We start from the raw sequence: 16,438 nt of genomic DNA, 5'->3' as shown, positions 1-16,438 counted from the left end.
CATAGACTAGTAAGCAGTTATCTCCCCAAAAGCGGTGGCTCAGCCTGTAGGAGTGGAAGTAGTCTGAAATAAGGTTCTTAGTACGGCTTGACCTACTGTGGCTTGTTGTGCTGATAGCACGTCTACACAGTAGTGCTTGGTAAATGTGTGAGGCGTAGACCATGTGGCTGCCTTACATATTTCGTGCATTGGAATATTCCCTAGGAAGGCCATGGTAGCGCCTTTCTTTCTGGTTGAGTGTGCCCTTGGTGTAATGGGCAGTTGTCTTTTTGCTTTAAGGTAGCAGATTTGGATGCACTTAACTATCCATCTGGCTATACCCTGTTTCGATATTGGGTTTCCTGCGTGAGGTTTTTGAAATGCAATAAACAGTTGTTTAGTTTTTCTGATGTTTTTAGTTCTGTCGATGTAGATGTACTACTAATGTATAGTGCTCTTTTGACGTCTAATGTATGTAGTGCCCTTTCAGCTATGGAATCTGGCTGTGGGAAGAACACTGGTAGCTCTACCGTTTGATTTAGGTGGAACGGTGAAATAACCTTTGGCAAAAATTTAGGATTGGTCCTTAGGACTACTTTATTTTTGTGTAGTTGGATAAAAGGTTCTTGTATTGTAAACGCCTGAATTTCACTTACTCTTCTTAGAGATGTGATGGCGATGAGAAATGCAACTTTCCATGTTAGGAATTGTATTTCGCAAGAGTGCATAGGTTCAAAGGGTGGACCCATGAGTCTTGTTAAGACGATGTTGAGGTTCCATGAAGGAACGGGTGGTGTCCTTGGTGGTATAATTCTTTTGAGGCCTTCCATAAACGCTTTAATGACAGGTATCCTAAATAGTGAAGTTGAATGGGTAATCTGCAGGTATGCAGATATTGCTGCTAGGTGTATTTTAATGGAAGAGAAGGCCAGGTTCGATTTTTGTAAGTGTGGTAAGTAACCCACTACATCTCTTGGAGATGCGTGTAATGGTTGAATTTGATTATGATGGCAGTAGCAAACAAACCTTTTCCATTTGCTTGCATAGCAGTGTCTAGTGGATGGTCTTCTGGCTTGCTTTATGACTTCCATACATTCTTGTGTGAGGTTTAAGTGTCCGAATTCTAGGATTTCAGGAGCCAGATTGCTAGATTCAGCGATGCTGGGTTTGGATGCCTGATCTGTTGTTTGTGTTGTGTTAACAGATCTGGCCTGTTGGGCAACTTGACGTGGGGTACTACTGATAGGTCTAGCAGTGTTGTGTACCATGGTTGCCTTGCCCACGTTGGTGCTATCAGTATGAGTTTGAGTTTGTTTTGACTCAATTTGTTTACTAGATATGGAAGGAGAGGGAGAGGGGGAAAAGCGTACGCAAATATCCCTGACCAGTTCATCCATAGGGCATTGCCTTGAGACTGCCTGTGTGGGTATCTGGATGCGAAGTTTTGGCATTTTGCGTTCTCTTTTGTTGCAAATAAGTCTATTTGAGGTGTTCCCCAACGGTTGAAGTAAGTGTTTAGAATTTGGGGGTGAATTTCCCACTCGTGGACCTGTTGGTGATCTCGAGAGAGATTGTCTGCAAGTTGATTCTGGATCCCTGAAATAAACTGTGCTATTAGGCGAATGTGGTTGTGAATTGCCCATCGCCATATTTTTTGTGCCAGAAGGCACAGCTGTGTCGAGTGTGTCCCCCCCTGTTTGTTTAGATAATACATTGTTGTCATGTTGTCCGTTTCGACAAGAATGTATTTGTGAGTTATGATTGGTTGAAAAGCTTTTAATGCCTGGAAAACTGCCAGTAGTTCGAGGTGATTTATATGCAGCTTTCTTTGATGTACGTCCCATTGTCCTTGTATGCTGTGTTGATTGAGGTGTGCTCCCCACCCTGTCATGGAAGCATCTGTTGTTATCACGTATTGTGGCACTGGGTCTTGGAAAGGCTGCCCTTTGTTTAAATTTATATTGTTCCACCATAGAAGTGAGAGGTATATTAGGCGGTCTATCAACACCAGATCTAGAGCTGACCCTGTGCTTGTGACCATTGTGATGCTAGGCACTGTTGTAAGGGCCGCATGTGCAACCTTGCGTGTGGGACAATGGCTATGCATGAGGACATCATGCCTAGGAGTTGTAATTTCATCTTCGCCTGTATTCTTTGCGTTTGGATACATGCGTTGTATAACCTTTTGGAAACTTTGAACTCTTTGTGGACTTGGAGTGGCTATTCCCTTTGTTGTATCTATTGTCGCTCCTAGGTATTGTTGTACCTTGCACGGCAGAATGTGTGATTTCGCATAGTTGATGGTGAAACCGAGTTTGTAGAGGGTTTGTATGACCTGATCTGTGTGGTGTGAGCACCTTGTCAGTGAGTCGGTCTTGATTAGCCAGTCGTCTAGATACGGGAATACGTGTATTTGCTGCCTTCTGATGTGTGCAGCCACTACTGCTAGGCACTTTGTGAAGACTCTTGGTGCAGTTGTTAAACCGAAGGGCAATACTTTGAATTGGTAATGTATTCCTTTGAATACGAACCTTAGGTATTTCCTGTGCGACGGATGTATTGGTATGTGGAAATACGCGTCTTTGAGATCTAAGGTTGTCATGTAATCTTGTTGCTTTAGCAATGGTAACACTTCCTGTAGCGTGACCATGTGAAAGTGTTCTGATTTGATGTATGTGTTTAGTGTTCTGAGGTCTAGGATTGGTCTCAGTGTTTTGTCCTTCTTTAGTATTAGAAAGTACAGTGAGTAAACCCCTGTATTTGTTTGTGTATCTGGTACCAGTTCTATTGCGTTCTTTTGCAGTAATGCTTGAACTTCTATTTCTAGAAGGTCCGAATGTTGTTTTGATATATTTTGTGCCTTTGGTGGTATGTTTGGAGGGATTTGTAGAAATTCTATGCAATAACCATGTTGGATAATTGCTAAGACCCAAGTGTCTGTTGTTATGTTCTCCCACTCTTGGTAATACTGACTTATTCTTCCCCCACTGGTGTTGTGTGGAGGGGATGAGTGACGTGTGAGTCACTGTTTGTTTGTAGGTGTTTTGGGGCCTTGAAATTTTCCCCTGCTTCTAGGGAATTGTCCCCCTCTGTATTGGCCCCGAAAGCCTCCCCTTTGGTACTGTCCCTGGTAGGTGGACGGTGTTGACTGTGAGGTACTGGGTTGTGTGGATTGACCCCGAAACCCCCCTCTAAAGGTTGTCTTGCGGAAGGTGTTGAAAGTGCCTCTGCTCTGCGGGGAGTAGAGCGCGCCCATGGCTTTTGCAGTGTCAGTGTCCTTTTTTAGCTTCTCAATTGCCGTGTCCACTTCAGGTCCGAACAATTGTTGCTCATTGAATGGCATATTGAGCACCGCCTGCTGTATCTCTGGTTTAAAACCAGATGTTCGTAGCCACGCGTGCCTTCGGATGGTTACTGCCGTGTTAACCGTTCTTGCTGCTGTGTCCGCTGCGTCCATAGAGGAGCGTATCTGGTTATTGGAGATGTTTTGGCCCTCCTCAACCACTTGTTTCGCCCTCTTTTGTAGTTCTGTGGGTAGATGCTCAATGAGGTGTTGCATCTCATCCCAGTGGGCTCTGTCATATCGCGCTAGGAGCGCTTGAGAGTTTGCGATGCGCCACTGGTTTGCAGCCTGTACTGCGACCCTTTTACCGGCTGCATCGAACTTTCGGCTCTCCTTATCTGGGGGTGGTGCATCGCCCGATGTGTGGGAGTTTGCTCTCTTGCGAGCCGCCCCTACCACAACCGAATCTGGTGGTAGTTGTGAGGTGATGAAAGATGGGTCTGTGGGAGGTGCTTTATATTTTTTTTCCACCCTCGGTGTTATTGCCCTACTTTTGACAGGCTCTTTGAATATGTCCTTTGCGTGCCTTAGCATTCCTGGGAGCATAGGCAGGCTTTGGAAGGTGCTATGTGTGGAAGAGAGGGTGTTGAAGAGGAAGTCATCTTCGACAGGCTCCGAGTGTAGAGACACGTTGTGGAACTCTGCTGCTCTAGCCACCACTTGTGAATATGCTGTGCTGTCTTCTGGTGGTGAGGGCTTTGTAGGATACGCCTCAGGACTGTTGTCCGACACTGGGGCGTCGTATAAGTCCCAAGCATCTTGGTCCTGGTCACCTTGGCTTAAGGTGGTGTGAGCCGGTGAATGTGAAGGAGTCTGTGCTGGTGAAATGGGAGCCACAGGTGGAGGAGAGGGTGGCGGAGTTACCTTCTTCACCAGTTTTGTTTGTGGTGTTTGTTCTTGTTCGAACTCCAGTCTCCTCTTCCTCCTAATAGGGGGAAGGGTTCTTATTTTCCCTGTTCCACTCTGTATAAAAATCCTTTTTTGAGTGTGGTCCACCTCAGTGGATTGTAATTCCTCTTCGAATCTATGCTTTCGCATCTGAGAGGACAGTGATTGTTCCTCTGAATAGGAACCGGTAGTTGGCTCGGTTGCGGGTCGTTTTGGGACCGAAACCATGTCCACGCTCTTTTTCGGCTCCGAGGCGACTTTCCTCTTTTTCGGAGTCGGCCCCTCTCGGCGTCGATCCTCCTCGGTGCCGCTGTCTCTGCGTCGAGCAGCTTCGGCTCCGCTATCTCGGCGTCGATCTTTGCCGGCAGCACTATTTCGGTCCCGAGATGGCTGGGTGCCTGTGTCTCGACCAGAGTCGGACGATCTCGGCACTATTTCGGCCTTCTTCGGTGCCGATGGTCGGTCACCGAATTTATGGGTTGAGCCATGGCCTGACGGCAGTGGCATCCCCTGGGCCTTGTTAGTTTTCTTATGTGCTATCTTCAACGTCTTACTCACCGTTTCATGGTCGTCGAATTTGTCCGAGTCCGATTCATGGATCGAGAAGGCTTCTACTTCTTCTTGTTCCTCGAAATCTCGGTGTCCTGTCGGCGTGGATGCCATTTGCAGTCTTCTGGCTCGGTGGTCACGGAGCGTTTTTCGGGACCGGAACGCACGACAGGCCTCACAAGTTTCTTCCCTGTGCTCGGGCGACAGGCACAGGTTACAGACCGAATGTTGGTCTGTATATGGGTATTTGTTGTGGCATTTAGGACAGAAACGGAACGGGGTCTGTTCCATCAGCGTCGATGTCACACGCGGTCGGGCCGACCAGGCCCCGACGGGGGATCGAAAACTACCCCGAAGGGCAACGGAGATGTTATCGTATCGATGCGATGTCGATGCTATCTAACCCGATCCCGAACGCAACAATACCGACGTAATTTTCCGATTTTGAGCTAACTTTCCGTTCCGAAACCCGGAGCGAAAGGAACACGTCCGAACCCGATGGCGGAAAGAAAACAATCAAAGATGGAGTCGACGCCCATGCGCAATGGAGACAAAGAGGAGGAGTCCCTCGGTCCCGTTACTCGAAAGACTTCTTCGAAGAAAAACAACTTGTAACACTCCGACCCAACATCAGATGGCGGGCTATGCACAACATGTGTATCTACAGCGACAGATGCCATCGAACACATGTTTATTGCACTTGTAAAAAGGTAACAGAACTTAACTGCAATGTTTAAATAAGTCTAGACTTATTTAAACATTGCCAACTTTATAGAATAGTTGTGAAAAATTCTGAGGGGGGGGGTGATGATTTTTTTCCCCCCACTGGGGGGTTGGGGGGTGGGGAGGCGGCTTTATCAAGTTTGAAGACCACTGATTTAGAGGTAGTGTGGTCGAGCAGCCTTAGGCTTAACACAGAGGAGTAGAAGTCATCCACAAATACACACAATAGTCAATAAATGAAACACCCAACTCAAAAAGGCGATCCACACCAATTCATAAAACATCAAGCATCTTTATACATGTTCTGCAAACAGGTATAGTACAGGGAATTACAACATTAATCTCCAGGAGCTAAGGTGAGTAGTGGGCAAGGTCGAAGGCAGCACCAGCAGTACTCCACCAGCGACACAGGGGCAGACAGGTGCAGGGTGCAAACCAGCAGCGGGTGCCCAATACATTTCAATGGAGATAGATCGGTCACTGCAAAAGACTCTGGCCAGGAGGCCAGTTGGGCTGAAACAACAGCGGGGCTCAGGTCTCACGATACTCTGCCACTCATAAGGCACCTTTGGTCCTCTTCTCTGCAGCTCAGGGGCAATAGGTGCAGAGGTGTCGGGTGTTCGTTACCGGAGCAGTCAGGGAAGATGGGGGCTGCATGCAGAGGCTGCAGGTGTCATTGGGGAGTCCAGAAGGGGCGAAACCAATAAGGAAACAGGACCGCTTTTCACAGGAGGTATTCAGTCTTTATTGAAGGCAGGTAGTCCTGCTAGGTTTCTGGAGGCACAGCTGCAGGATGAGTCAACTTTGCTGCAGATTTCAACAAGGGATGTAGATAGACCGGCGGGTTGGTACCAGGTCGGCTGCTTTTTTTCTCCTCTTCTGCTTTCGCAGCTCTTCTGTGTCCTTGGTCATAAGGATCTGCTTCTCTGGTGCAGGAGCTCCACTAAATACTGGATTTAGGGGTGTTAGGGGTGTGTAGGGTAGCAGCCAATGGGCTACTAACCCGTGGAGTCACTATGCCCCCTCTAAGGCCACTTCCGGTCACAGAATTCCTAAGTATGCCATCTCAAAGATTGCTACCTCTGAAAAATAGTGTTCACCTCAACATTTTCCCCCATATGGGTGGTACCAGCCTGGAGGTGGCACACCTACCTTGACTAGCTAATTTTCCCATCTGTCCAGGTGCCAAGGGGGCTCTGGACAGAGGGGCGGCTGCCAGATTCATATTTCAAAGACAGGAAGGCTAATCAGCAGGCCATCCTGTGGGAGGGAGTGTTACACCCTCTTCCCGTACAGGCTATTGTTCTGGACCTCCAGAGAGCAGAGGCTCTCACCCTAGGGGCCAGAACAGCATCTCGGGTGGCAGGCTGGCAGAAACCCATCAGTAAGCACACCAGACGCTGGTAGGTTATTAGGGGGCACCCTTAGGGTGCATTTATTGCTAACTCCAACACTGGCATCAGTGTGGGTCCACCAATACGAGATGTTTGATACCAAACATCCCGGTCTTCAGTGGTGCCATCATGTAGCTGGGGAACTCTTACTGACCAATGTCCAGCACATGCATTTAAAATGGCTTCCCTGGCCACTTACTATGCCTGAGAATTGACAAAGAAATAGCAGGGGCATATTTGTTTTTGCAGATATGCCCTCACATGCAATATAATGCACCCCAACTTAGGGAAATAAGGCCTGCTGTAGGGGTGACTTACATATATTGTATGCAGTATTAGGGGACGCAGCACAAAGACTTTGTGCCATATCGTATTTTCACTTTGGTCTGCACAAAGACACACAGCCTGCAATGGCAGCCTGTCATGTGCTTGGTGCCGGGACCCTTTGAGTGGCACAATATGTGCTGCAGCCCTTAGGGACCCCCTTTAGCACCTCAGTGCCCTAGGTGCCATGGGTACCATTTACTAGGAACTTACAGAGGGTGTTAAAGGATTTGCCAATTGGGGAAACAGTTGTACAATTTATTGAAAGAAATCTGGCACTGGGGATCTGATTTGCAGGAACCCAGTGCACTCTCAGTCAACATCACATCAGATTTCAGGCAAAAAGAAGGGGATAACCATGTCAATAAGAGGCAATTTCCTACAGGTGCTCTTTAACAAAGGGCGTGTCGAGGTCTGCCATGTGGACCTCAGGTTTAAACCCTGAGCAGCGCAGCCCAGCATGCCATCTTAAAAGGACGCTCGTGTTTATGTCGAAAGCTACAGTGTTGGCGGCATTAAGGGCACATCTGATTGAGTTGTTGGAGATGATCTGACTCTCAGAAACAATCTGTTTTCCTCTCTTACGGCGCTCCTTGGGAAGGAGCTTGTAAGGAAATGCCTCCTTGGCATGGTTGCCCCCTGACTTTTTGCCTTTGCTGATGCTATGTTTACAATTGAAAGTGTGCTGAGGCCTGCTAACCAGGCCCCAGCACCAGTGTTCTTTCCCTAACCTGTACTTTTGTATCCACAATTGGCAGACCCTGGCATCCAGATAAGTCCCTTGTAACTGGTACTTCTAGTACCAAGGGCCCTGATGCCAAGGAAGGTCTCTAAGGGCTGCAGCATGTCTTATGCCACCCTGGAGACCTCTCACTCAGCACAGACACACTGCTTGCCAGCTTGTGTGTGCTAGTGAGAACAAAACGAGTAAGTCGACATGGCACTCCCCTCAGGGTGCCATGCCAGCCTCTCACTGCCTATGCAAGTATAGGTCAGTCACCCCTCTAGCAGGCCTTACAGCCCTAAGGCAGGGTGCACTATACCATAGGTGAGGGTACCAGTGCATGAGCATGGTACCCCTACAGTGTCTAAACAAAACCTTAGACATTGTAAGTGCAGGGTAGCCATAAGAGTATATGGTCTGGGAGTTTGTCAAACACGAACTCCACAGCACCATAATGGCTACACTGAAAACTGGGAAGTTTGGTATCAAACTTCTCAGCACAATAAATGCACACTGAAGCCAGTGTACATTTTATTGTAAAATACACCACAGAGGGCACCTTAGAGGTGCCCCCTGAAACTTAACCGACTGTCTGTGTAGGCTGACTAGTTCCAGCAGCCTGCCACACCAGAGACATGTTGCTGGCCCCATGGGGAGAGTGCCTTTGTCACTCTGAGGCCAGTAACAAAGCCTGCACTGGGTGGAGATGCTAACACCTCCCCCAGGCAGGAGCTGTGACACCTGGCGGTGAGCCTCAAAGGCTCACCCCTTTGTCACAGCCCAGCAGGGCACTCCAGCTTAGTGGAGTTGCCCGCCCCCTCCGGCCACGGCCCCCACTTTTGGCGGCAAGGCTGGAGGGAACAAAGAAAGCAACAAGGAGGAGTCACTGGCCAGTCAGGACAGCCCCTAAGGTGTCCTGAGCTGAAGTGACTCTAACTTTTAGAAATCCTCCATCTTGCAGATGGAGGATTCCCCCAATAGGGTTAGGATTGTGACCCCCTCCCCTTGGGAGGAGGCACAAAGAGGGTGTACCCACCCTCAGGGCTAGTAGCCATTGGCTACTAACCCCCCAGACCTAAACACGCCCTTAAATTTAGTATTTAAGGGCTACCCTGAACCCTAGAAAATTAGATTCCTGCAACTACAAGAAGAAGGACTGCCTAGCTGAAAACCCCTGCAGAGGAAGACCAGAAGACGACTACTGCCTTGGCTCCAGAAACTCACCGGCCTGTCTCCTGCCTTCCAAAGATCCTGCTCCAGCGACGCCTTCCAAAGGGACCAGCGACCTCGACATCCTCTGAGGACTGCCCCTGCTTCGAAAAGACAAGAAACTCCCGAGGACAGCGGACCTGCTCCAAGAAAGGCTGCAACTTTGTTTCCAGCAGCCTTGAAAGAACCCTGCAAGCTCCCCGCAAAAAGCGTGAGACTTGCAACACTGCACCCGGCGACCCCGACTCGGCTGGTGGAGACCCAACACCTCAGGAGGGACCCCAGGACTACTCTGATACTGTGAGTACCAAAACCTGTCCCCCCTGAGCCCCCACAGCGCCGCCTGCAGAGGGAATCCCGAGGCTTCCCCTGACCGCGACTCTTTGAATCCAAAATCCCGACGCCTGGGAGAGACCCTGCACCCGCAGCCCCCAGGACCGGAAGGACCGGACTTTCACTAGAGAAGTGACCCCCAGGAGTCCCTCTCCCTTGCCCAAGTGGAGGTTTCCCCGAGGAACCCCCCCCTTGCCTGCCTGCAGCGCTGAAGAGATCCCGAGATCTCTCATAGACTAACATTGCGAACCCGACGCCTGTTTCTACACTGCACCCGGCCGCCCCCGCGCTGCTGAGGGTGAAATTTCTGTGTGGGCTTGTGTCCCCCCCGGTGCCCTACAAAACCCCCCTGGACTGCCCTCCGAAGACGCGGGTACTTACCTGCAAGCAGACCGGAACCGGGGCACCCCCTTCTCTCCATTCTAGCCTATGTGTTTTGGGCACCACTTTGAACTCTGCACCTGACCGGCCCTGAGCTGCTGGTGTGGTGACTTTGGGGTTGCTCTGAACCCCCAACGGTGGGCTACCTTGGACCAAGAACTAAGCCCTGTAAGTGTCTTACTTACCTGGTTAACCTAACAAATACTTACCTCCCCTAGGAACTGTGAAAATTGCACTAAGTGTCCACTTTTAAAACAGCTATTTGTGAATAACTTGAAAAGTATACATGCAATTTTGATGATTTGAAGTTCCTAAAGTACTTACCTGCAATACCTTTCGAATGAGATATTACATGTAGAATTTGAACCTGTGGTTCTTAAAATAAACTAAGAAAAGATATTTTTCTATATAAAAACCTATTGGCTGGATTTGTCTCTGAGTGTGTGTACCTCATTTATTGTCTATGTGTATGTACAACAAATGCTTAACACTACTCCTTGGATAAGCCTACTGCTCGACCACACTACCACAAAATAGAGCATTAGTATTATCTATTTTTACCACTATTTTACCTCTAAGGGGAACCCTTGGACTCTGTGCATGCTATTCCTTACTTTGAAATAGCACATACAGAGCCAACTTTCTACATTGGTGGATCAGCGGTGGGGTACAAGACTTTGCATTTGCTGGACTACTCAGCCAATACCTGATCACACGACAAATTCCAAAATTGTCATTAGAAATTGATTTTTGCAATTTGAAATTTTTCTAAATTCTTAAAAGTCCTGCTAGGGCCTTGTGTGTTAAGTCCCTGTTTAGCATTGTCTTTTAGAGTTTAAAAGTTTGTTAAAAGTTTGAAATTAGATTCTAGAAACAGTTTTAGATTCTTTAAAAAGTCTTCCAACTTTTAGCAAAATAATGTCTGATACAGAGATGAATGTGGTGGAACTCGACACCACACCTTACCTCCATCTTAAGATGAGGGAGCTAAGGTCTCTCTGTAATATCAAAAAAATAACCATTGGCTCCAGACCTACCAAAATTCAGCTCCAGGAGCTGTTGGCAGAGTTTGAAAAAGCCAACCCCTCTGATGATGACCTCACAGAGGAAGAAATTAGTGACTTGGAGGCCAATGTCCCTCCTCCAGTCCTAAATAGGGAGAACAGGACCCCTCAAGTCCTGTCTCCAACTGTGTTAGTCAGAAATAGTGAGTCCCTCACAGGAGGGTCCCACATTTCTGAAATCACTGAGGATGCTCTCAGTGAAGATGACCTCCTGTTAGCCAGGATGGCCAAAAGATTGGCTTTAGAGAGACAGCTCCTAGCCATAGAAAGGGAAAGACAAGAGATGGGCCTAGGACCCATCAATGGTGGCAGCAATATAAATAGGGTCAGAGATTCTCCTGACATGTTAAAAATCCCCAAAGGGATTGTGACAAAATATGAAGATGGTGATGACATCACCAAGTGGTTCACAGCTTTTGAGAGGGCTTGTGTAACCAGAAAAGTGAACAGATCTCACTGGGGTGCTCTCCTTTGGGAAATGTTCACTGGAAAGTGTAGGGATAGACTCCTCACACTCTCTGGAAAAGATGCAGAATCTTATGACCTCATGAAGGGTACCCTGATTGAGGGCTTTGGATTCTCCACTGAGGAGTACAGGATTAGGTTCAGGGGGGCTCAAAAATCCTCGAGCCAGACCTGGGTTGACTTTGTTGACTACTCAGTGAAAACACTAGATGGTTGGATTCAAGGCAGTGGTGTAAGTAATTATGATGGGCTGTACAATTTATTTGTGAAAGAACACCTATTGAGTAATTGTTTCAATGATAAACTGCATCAGCATCTGGTAGACCTAGGACCAATTTCTCCCCAAGAATTGGGAAAGAAGGCAGACCATTGGGTCAAGACAAGGGTGTCCAAGACTTCAACAGGGGGTGACCAAAAGAAAGGGGTCACAAAGACTCCCCAGGGGAAGGGTGATGAGACAACCAAAACTAAAAATAGTAAAGAGTCTTCTACAGGCCCCCAAAAACCTGCTCAGGAGGGTGGGCCCAGAGCCTCTTCACAAAACAATGGGTACAAGGGTAAAAACTTTGATCCCAAAAAGGCCTGGTGTCATAGCTGTAAACAGCATGGACACCAAACTGGAGACAAGGCCTGTCCCAAGAAAGGTTCCACTCCAAACTCCCATCCAGGTAACACTGGTATGGCTAGTCTCCAAGTGGGATCAACAGTGTGCCCAGAGCAAATCAGGGTCCACACTGAAGCTACTCTAGTTTCTGAGGGTGGGGTGGATTTAGCCACACTAGCTGTCTGGCCGCCTAACATGCAAAAATACAGACAGCAACTCTTAATTAATGGGACTAGAATAGAGGGCCTGAGGGATACAGGTGCCAGTGTCACCATGGTGACAGAGAAACTGGTTTCCCCTGGCCAATACCTGACTGGAAAAACTTACACAGTCACCAACGCTGACAATCAGAGAAAAGTACATCCCATGGCAATGGTTACTTTAGAATGGGGAGGGGTCAATGGCCTGAAACAGGTGGTGGTCTCCTCAAATATCCCAGTGGACTGTCTGCTTGGAAATGACCTGGAGTCCTCAGCATGGGCTGAGGTAGAACTAAAAACCCATGCAGCAATGCTGGGTATCCCTGAACTGGTGTGTGTGAAAACAAGAGCACAATGCAAGGCACAGGGTGAACAAGTAGAGCTGGAGTCTGGAAGAATGGCCCAGCCTACCAAGAGAACAGGAAAGTCAGTTGGGAAACCAACTGCAACACAGCAAAAGAAAGGGAACCTCTCTTCTCAGGAAGAAGTTCTGCCCTCTGAGGGAACTGAGCCTTTGGAGCTTGAACCTTATCAGGTTGAGCTCTTAGGCCCAGGGGGACCCTCAAGGGAGGAGCTGTGTAAGGGACAAGAAACCTGTCCCTCTCTTGAAGGCCTTAGGCAGCAAGCTGCTGAAGAGTCCAAAGGCAAGAAAAATGGAACGCATAGGGTCTATTGGGAAGATGGACTCCTGTACACTGAGGCCAGAGACCCCAAACCTGGTGCCACTAGGAGAGTGGTAGTGCCTCAGCTGTTCAGGAAGTTCATCCTAACATTGGCCCATGACTTTCCCCTTGCTGGACATTTGGGACAAACCAAGACGTGGGAGAGGTTAGTCAACCACTTCTACTGGCCCAATATGTCCAACATGGTTAAGGAGTTTTGCCTCTCCTGCCCCACCTGTCAAGCCAGTGGTAAGACAGGTGGACATCCAAAGGCCCCCCTCATTCCACTTCCAGTGGTGGGGGTTCCCTTTGAAAGAGTGGGTGTGGACATAGTTGGTCCACTAGAACCTCCCACAGCCTCAGGAAATATGTATATCCTGGTAGTAGTGGATCATGCTACCAGGTATCCTGAAGCTATTCCCCTTAGGTCGACTACTGCCCCTGCAGTAGCCAAGGCCCTCATTGGTATCTTTACCAGAGTGGGTTTCCCTAAGGAGGTGGTGTCTGACAGAGGTACCAACTTCATGTCAGCATACCTAAAGCACATGTGGAATGAGTGTGGAGTGACTTATAAATTCACTACACCATACCATCCACAAACTAATGGCTTGGTTGAGAGATTCAACAAGACATTAAAAGGCATGATCATGGGGCTCCCAGAAAAGCTCAAAAGGAGATGGGATGTCCTCTTGCCATGTCTGCTTTTCGCTTACAGAGAGGTGCCACAGAAGGGAGTAGGATTCTCACCCTTTGAACTTCTGTTTGGTCATCCTGTAAGGGGACCACTTGCCCTTGTTAAAGAAGGCTGGGAGAGACCTCTCCATGAGCCTAAACAGGACATAGTGGACTATGTACTTGGCCTTCGCTCTAGAATGGCAGAGTACATGGAAAAGGCAACCAAAAACCTTGAGGCCAGCCAACAGCTCCAGAAGTTTTGGTATGACCAAAAGGCTGCACTGGTTGAGTTCCAACCAGGGCAGAAAGTCTGGGTTCTGGAGCCTGTGGCTCCCAGGGCACTCCAGGACAAGTGGAGTGGCCCTTACCCAGTGCTAGAAAGGAAGAGTCAGGTCACCTACCTGGTGGACCTGGGCACAAGCAGGAGCCCCAAGAGGGTGATCCATGTGAACCGCCTTAAGCTCTTCCATGACAGGGCTGGTGTGAATCTGTTGATAGTAACAGATGAGGATCAGGAGGCAGAGAGTGAACCTCTCCCTGATCTTCTGTCATCAGACCCAAAAGATGGCACAGTAGATGGAGTGATCTACTCAGACACCCTCTCTGGCCAACAGCAAGCTGATTGTAGGAGAGTCCTACAACAGTTTCCTGAACTCTTCTCCTTAACCCCTGGTCAGACACACCTGTGTACCCATGATGTGGACACAGGAGACAGCATGCCTGTCAAAAACAAAATCTTTAGACAGTCTGACCATGTTAAGGAAAGCATCAAGGTGGAAGTCCACAAGATGCTGGAATTGGGAGTAATTGAGCGCTCTGACAGCCCCTGGGCTAGCCCAGTGGTCTTAGTCCCCAAACCTCACACCAAAGATGGCAAGAAAGAGATGAGGTTTTGTGTGGACTACAGAGGGCTCAATTCTGTCACCAAGACAGATGCTCACCCAATTCCAAGAGCTGATGAGCTCATAGATAAATTAGGTGCTGCCAAATTCTTAAGTACCTTTGACTTGACAGCAGGGTACTGGCAAATAAAAATGGCACCTGGAGCAAAAGAGAAAACAGCATTCTCCACACCTGATGGGCATTATCAGTTTACTGTTATGCCCTTTGGTTTAAAGAATGCCCCTGCCACCTTCCAAAGGTTGGTGAATCAAGTCCTTGCTGGCTTGGAGTCCTTTAGCACAGCTTATCTTGATGATATTGCTGTCTTTAGCTCCACCTGGCAGGATCACCTGGTCCACCTGAAGAAGGTTTTGAAGGCTCTGCAATCTGCAGGCCTCTCTATCAAGGCATCCAAATGCCAGATAGGGCAGGGAACTGTGGTTTACTTGGGACACCTTGTAGGTGGAGGCCAAGTTCAGCCACTCCAACCCAAGATCCAGACTATTCTGGACTGGGTAGCTCCAAAAACCCAGACTCAAGTCAGGGCATTCCTTGGCTTGACTGGGTATTACAGGAGGTTTGTGAAGGGATATGGATCCATTGTGACAGCCCTCACTGAACTCACCTCCAAGAAAATGCCCAAGAAAGTGAACTGGACTGTAGAATGCCAACAGGCCTTTGACACCCTGAAACAAGCAATGTGCTCAGCACCAGTTCTAAAAGCTCCAGATTATTCTAAGCAGTTCATTGTGCAGACTGATGCCTCTGAACATGGGATAGGGGCAGTTTTGTCCCAAACAAATGATGATGGCCTTGACCAACCTGTTGCTTTCATTAGCAGGAGGTTACTCCCCAGGGAGCAGCGTTGGAGTGCCATTGAGAGGGAGGCCTTTGCTGTGGTTTGGTCCCTGAAGAAGCTGAGACCATACCTCTTTGGGACTCACTTCCTAGTTCAAACTGACCACAGACCTCTCAAATGGCTGATGCAAATGAAAGGTGAAAATCCTAAACTGTTGAGGTGGTCCATCTCCCTACAGGGAATGGACTTTATAGTGGAACACAGACCTGGGACTGCCCATGCCAATGCAGATGGCCTTTCCAGGTTCTTCCACTTAGAAAATGAAGACTCTCTTGGGAAAGGTTAGTCTCATCCTCTTTCGTTTGGGGGGGGGTTGTGTAAGGAAATGCCTCCTTGGCATGGTTGCCCCCTGACTTTTTGCCTTTGCTGATGCTATGTTTACAATTGAAAGTGTGCTGAGGCCTGCTAACCAGGCCCCAGCACCAGTGTTCTTTCCCTAACCTGTACTTTTGTATCCACAATTGGCAGACCCTGGCATCCAGATAAGTCCCTTGTAACTGGTACTTCTAGTACCAAGGGCCCTGATGCCAAGGAAGGTCTCTAAGGGCTGCAGCATGTCTTATGCCACCCTGGAGACCTCTCACTCAGCACAGACACACTGCTTGCCAGCTTGTGTGTGCTAGTGAGAACAAAACGAGTAAGTCGACATGGCACTCCCCTCAGGGTGCCATGCCAGCCTCTCACTGCCTATGCAAGTATAGGTCAGTCACCCCTCTAGCAGGCCTTACAGCCCTAAGGCAGGGTGCACTATACCATAGGTGAGGGTACCAGTGCATGAGCATGGTACCCCTACAGTGTCTAAACAAAACCTTAGACATTGTAAGTGCAGGGTAGCCATAAGAGTATATGGTCTGGGAGTTTGTCAAACACGAACTCCACAGCACCATAATGGCTACACTGAAAACTGGGAAGTTTGGTATCAAACTTCTCAGCACAATAAATGCACACTGATGCCAGTGTACATTTTATTGTAAAATACACCACAGAGGGCACCTTAGAGGTGCCCCCTGAAACTTAACCGACTGTCTGTGTAGGCTGACTAGTTCCAGCAGCCTGCCACACCAGAGACATGTTGCTGGCCCCATGGGGAGAGTGCCTTTGTCACTCTGAGGCCAGTAACAAAGCCTGCACTGGGTGGAGATGCTAACACCTCCCCCAGGCAGGAGCTGTGACACCTGGC

General features: G+C 48.5%; 1 protein-coding gene across 3 annotated transcripts in view; it reads right to left on the bottom strand.

Moving 5' to 3' along the window:
• LIG3 (DNA ligase 3) overlaps window positions 1-16,438 on the bottom strand; it is a 424,911-nt gene that overhangs the window by 257,211 nt on the left and 151,262 nt on the right. The window lies entirely within an intron of this gene.

Source organism: Pleurodeles waltl, chromosome 3_2, assembly GCF_031143425.1.
Source record: "Pleurodeles waltl isolate 20211129_DDA chromosome 3_2, aPleWal1.hap1.20221129, whole genome shotgun sequence".
Classification (NCBI taxonomy): domain Eukaryota; kingdom Metazoa; phylum Chordata; class Amphibia; order Caudata; family Salamandridae; genus Pleurodeles; species Pleurodeles waltl.
Note: the sequence above shows the minus strand (reverse complement) of the source record. Positions and strands in the feature narration are given on the sequence as shown.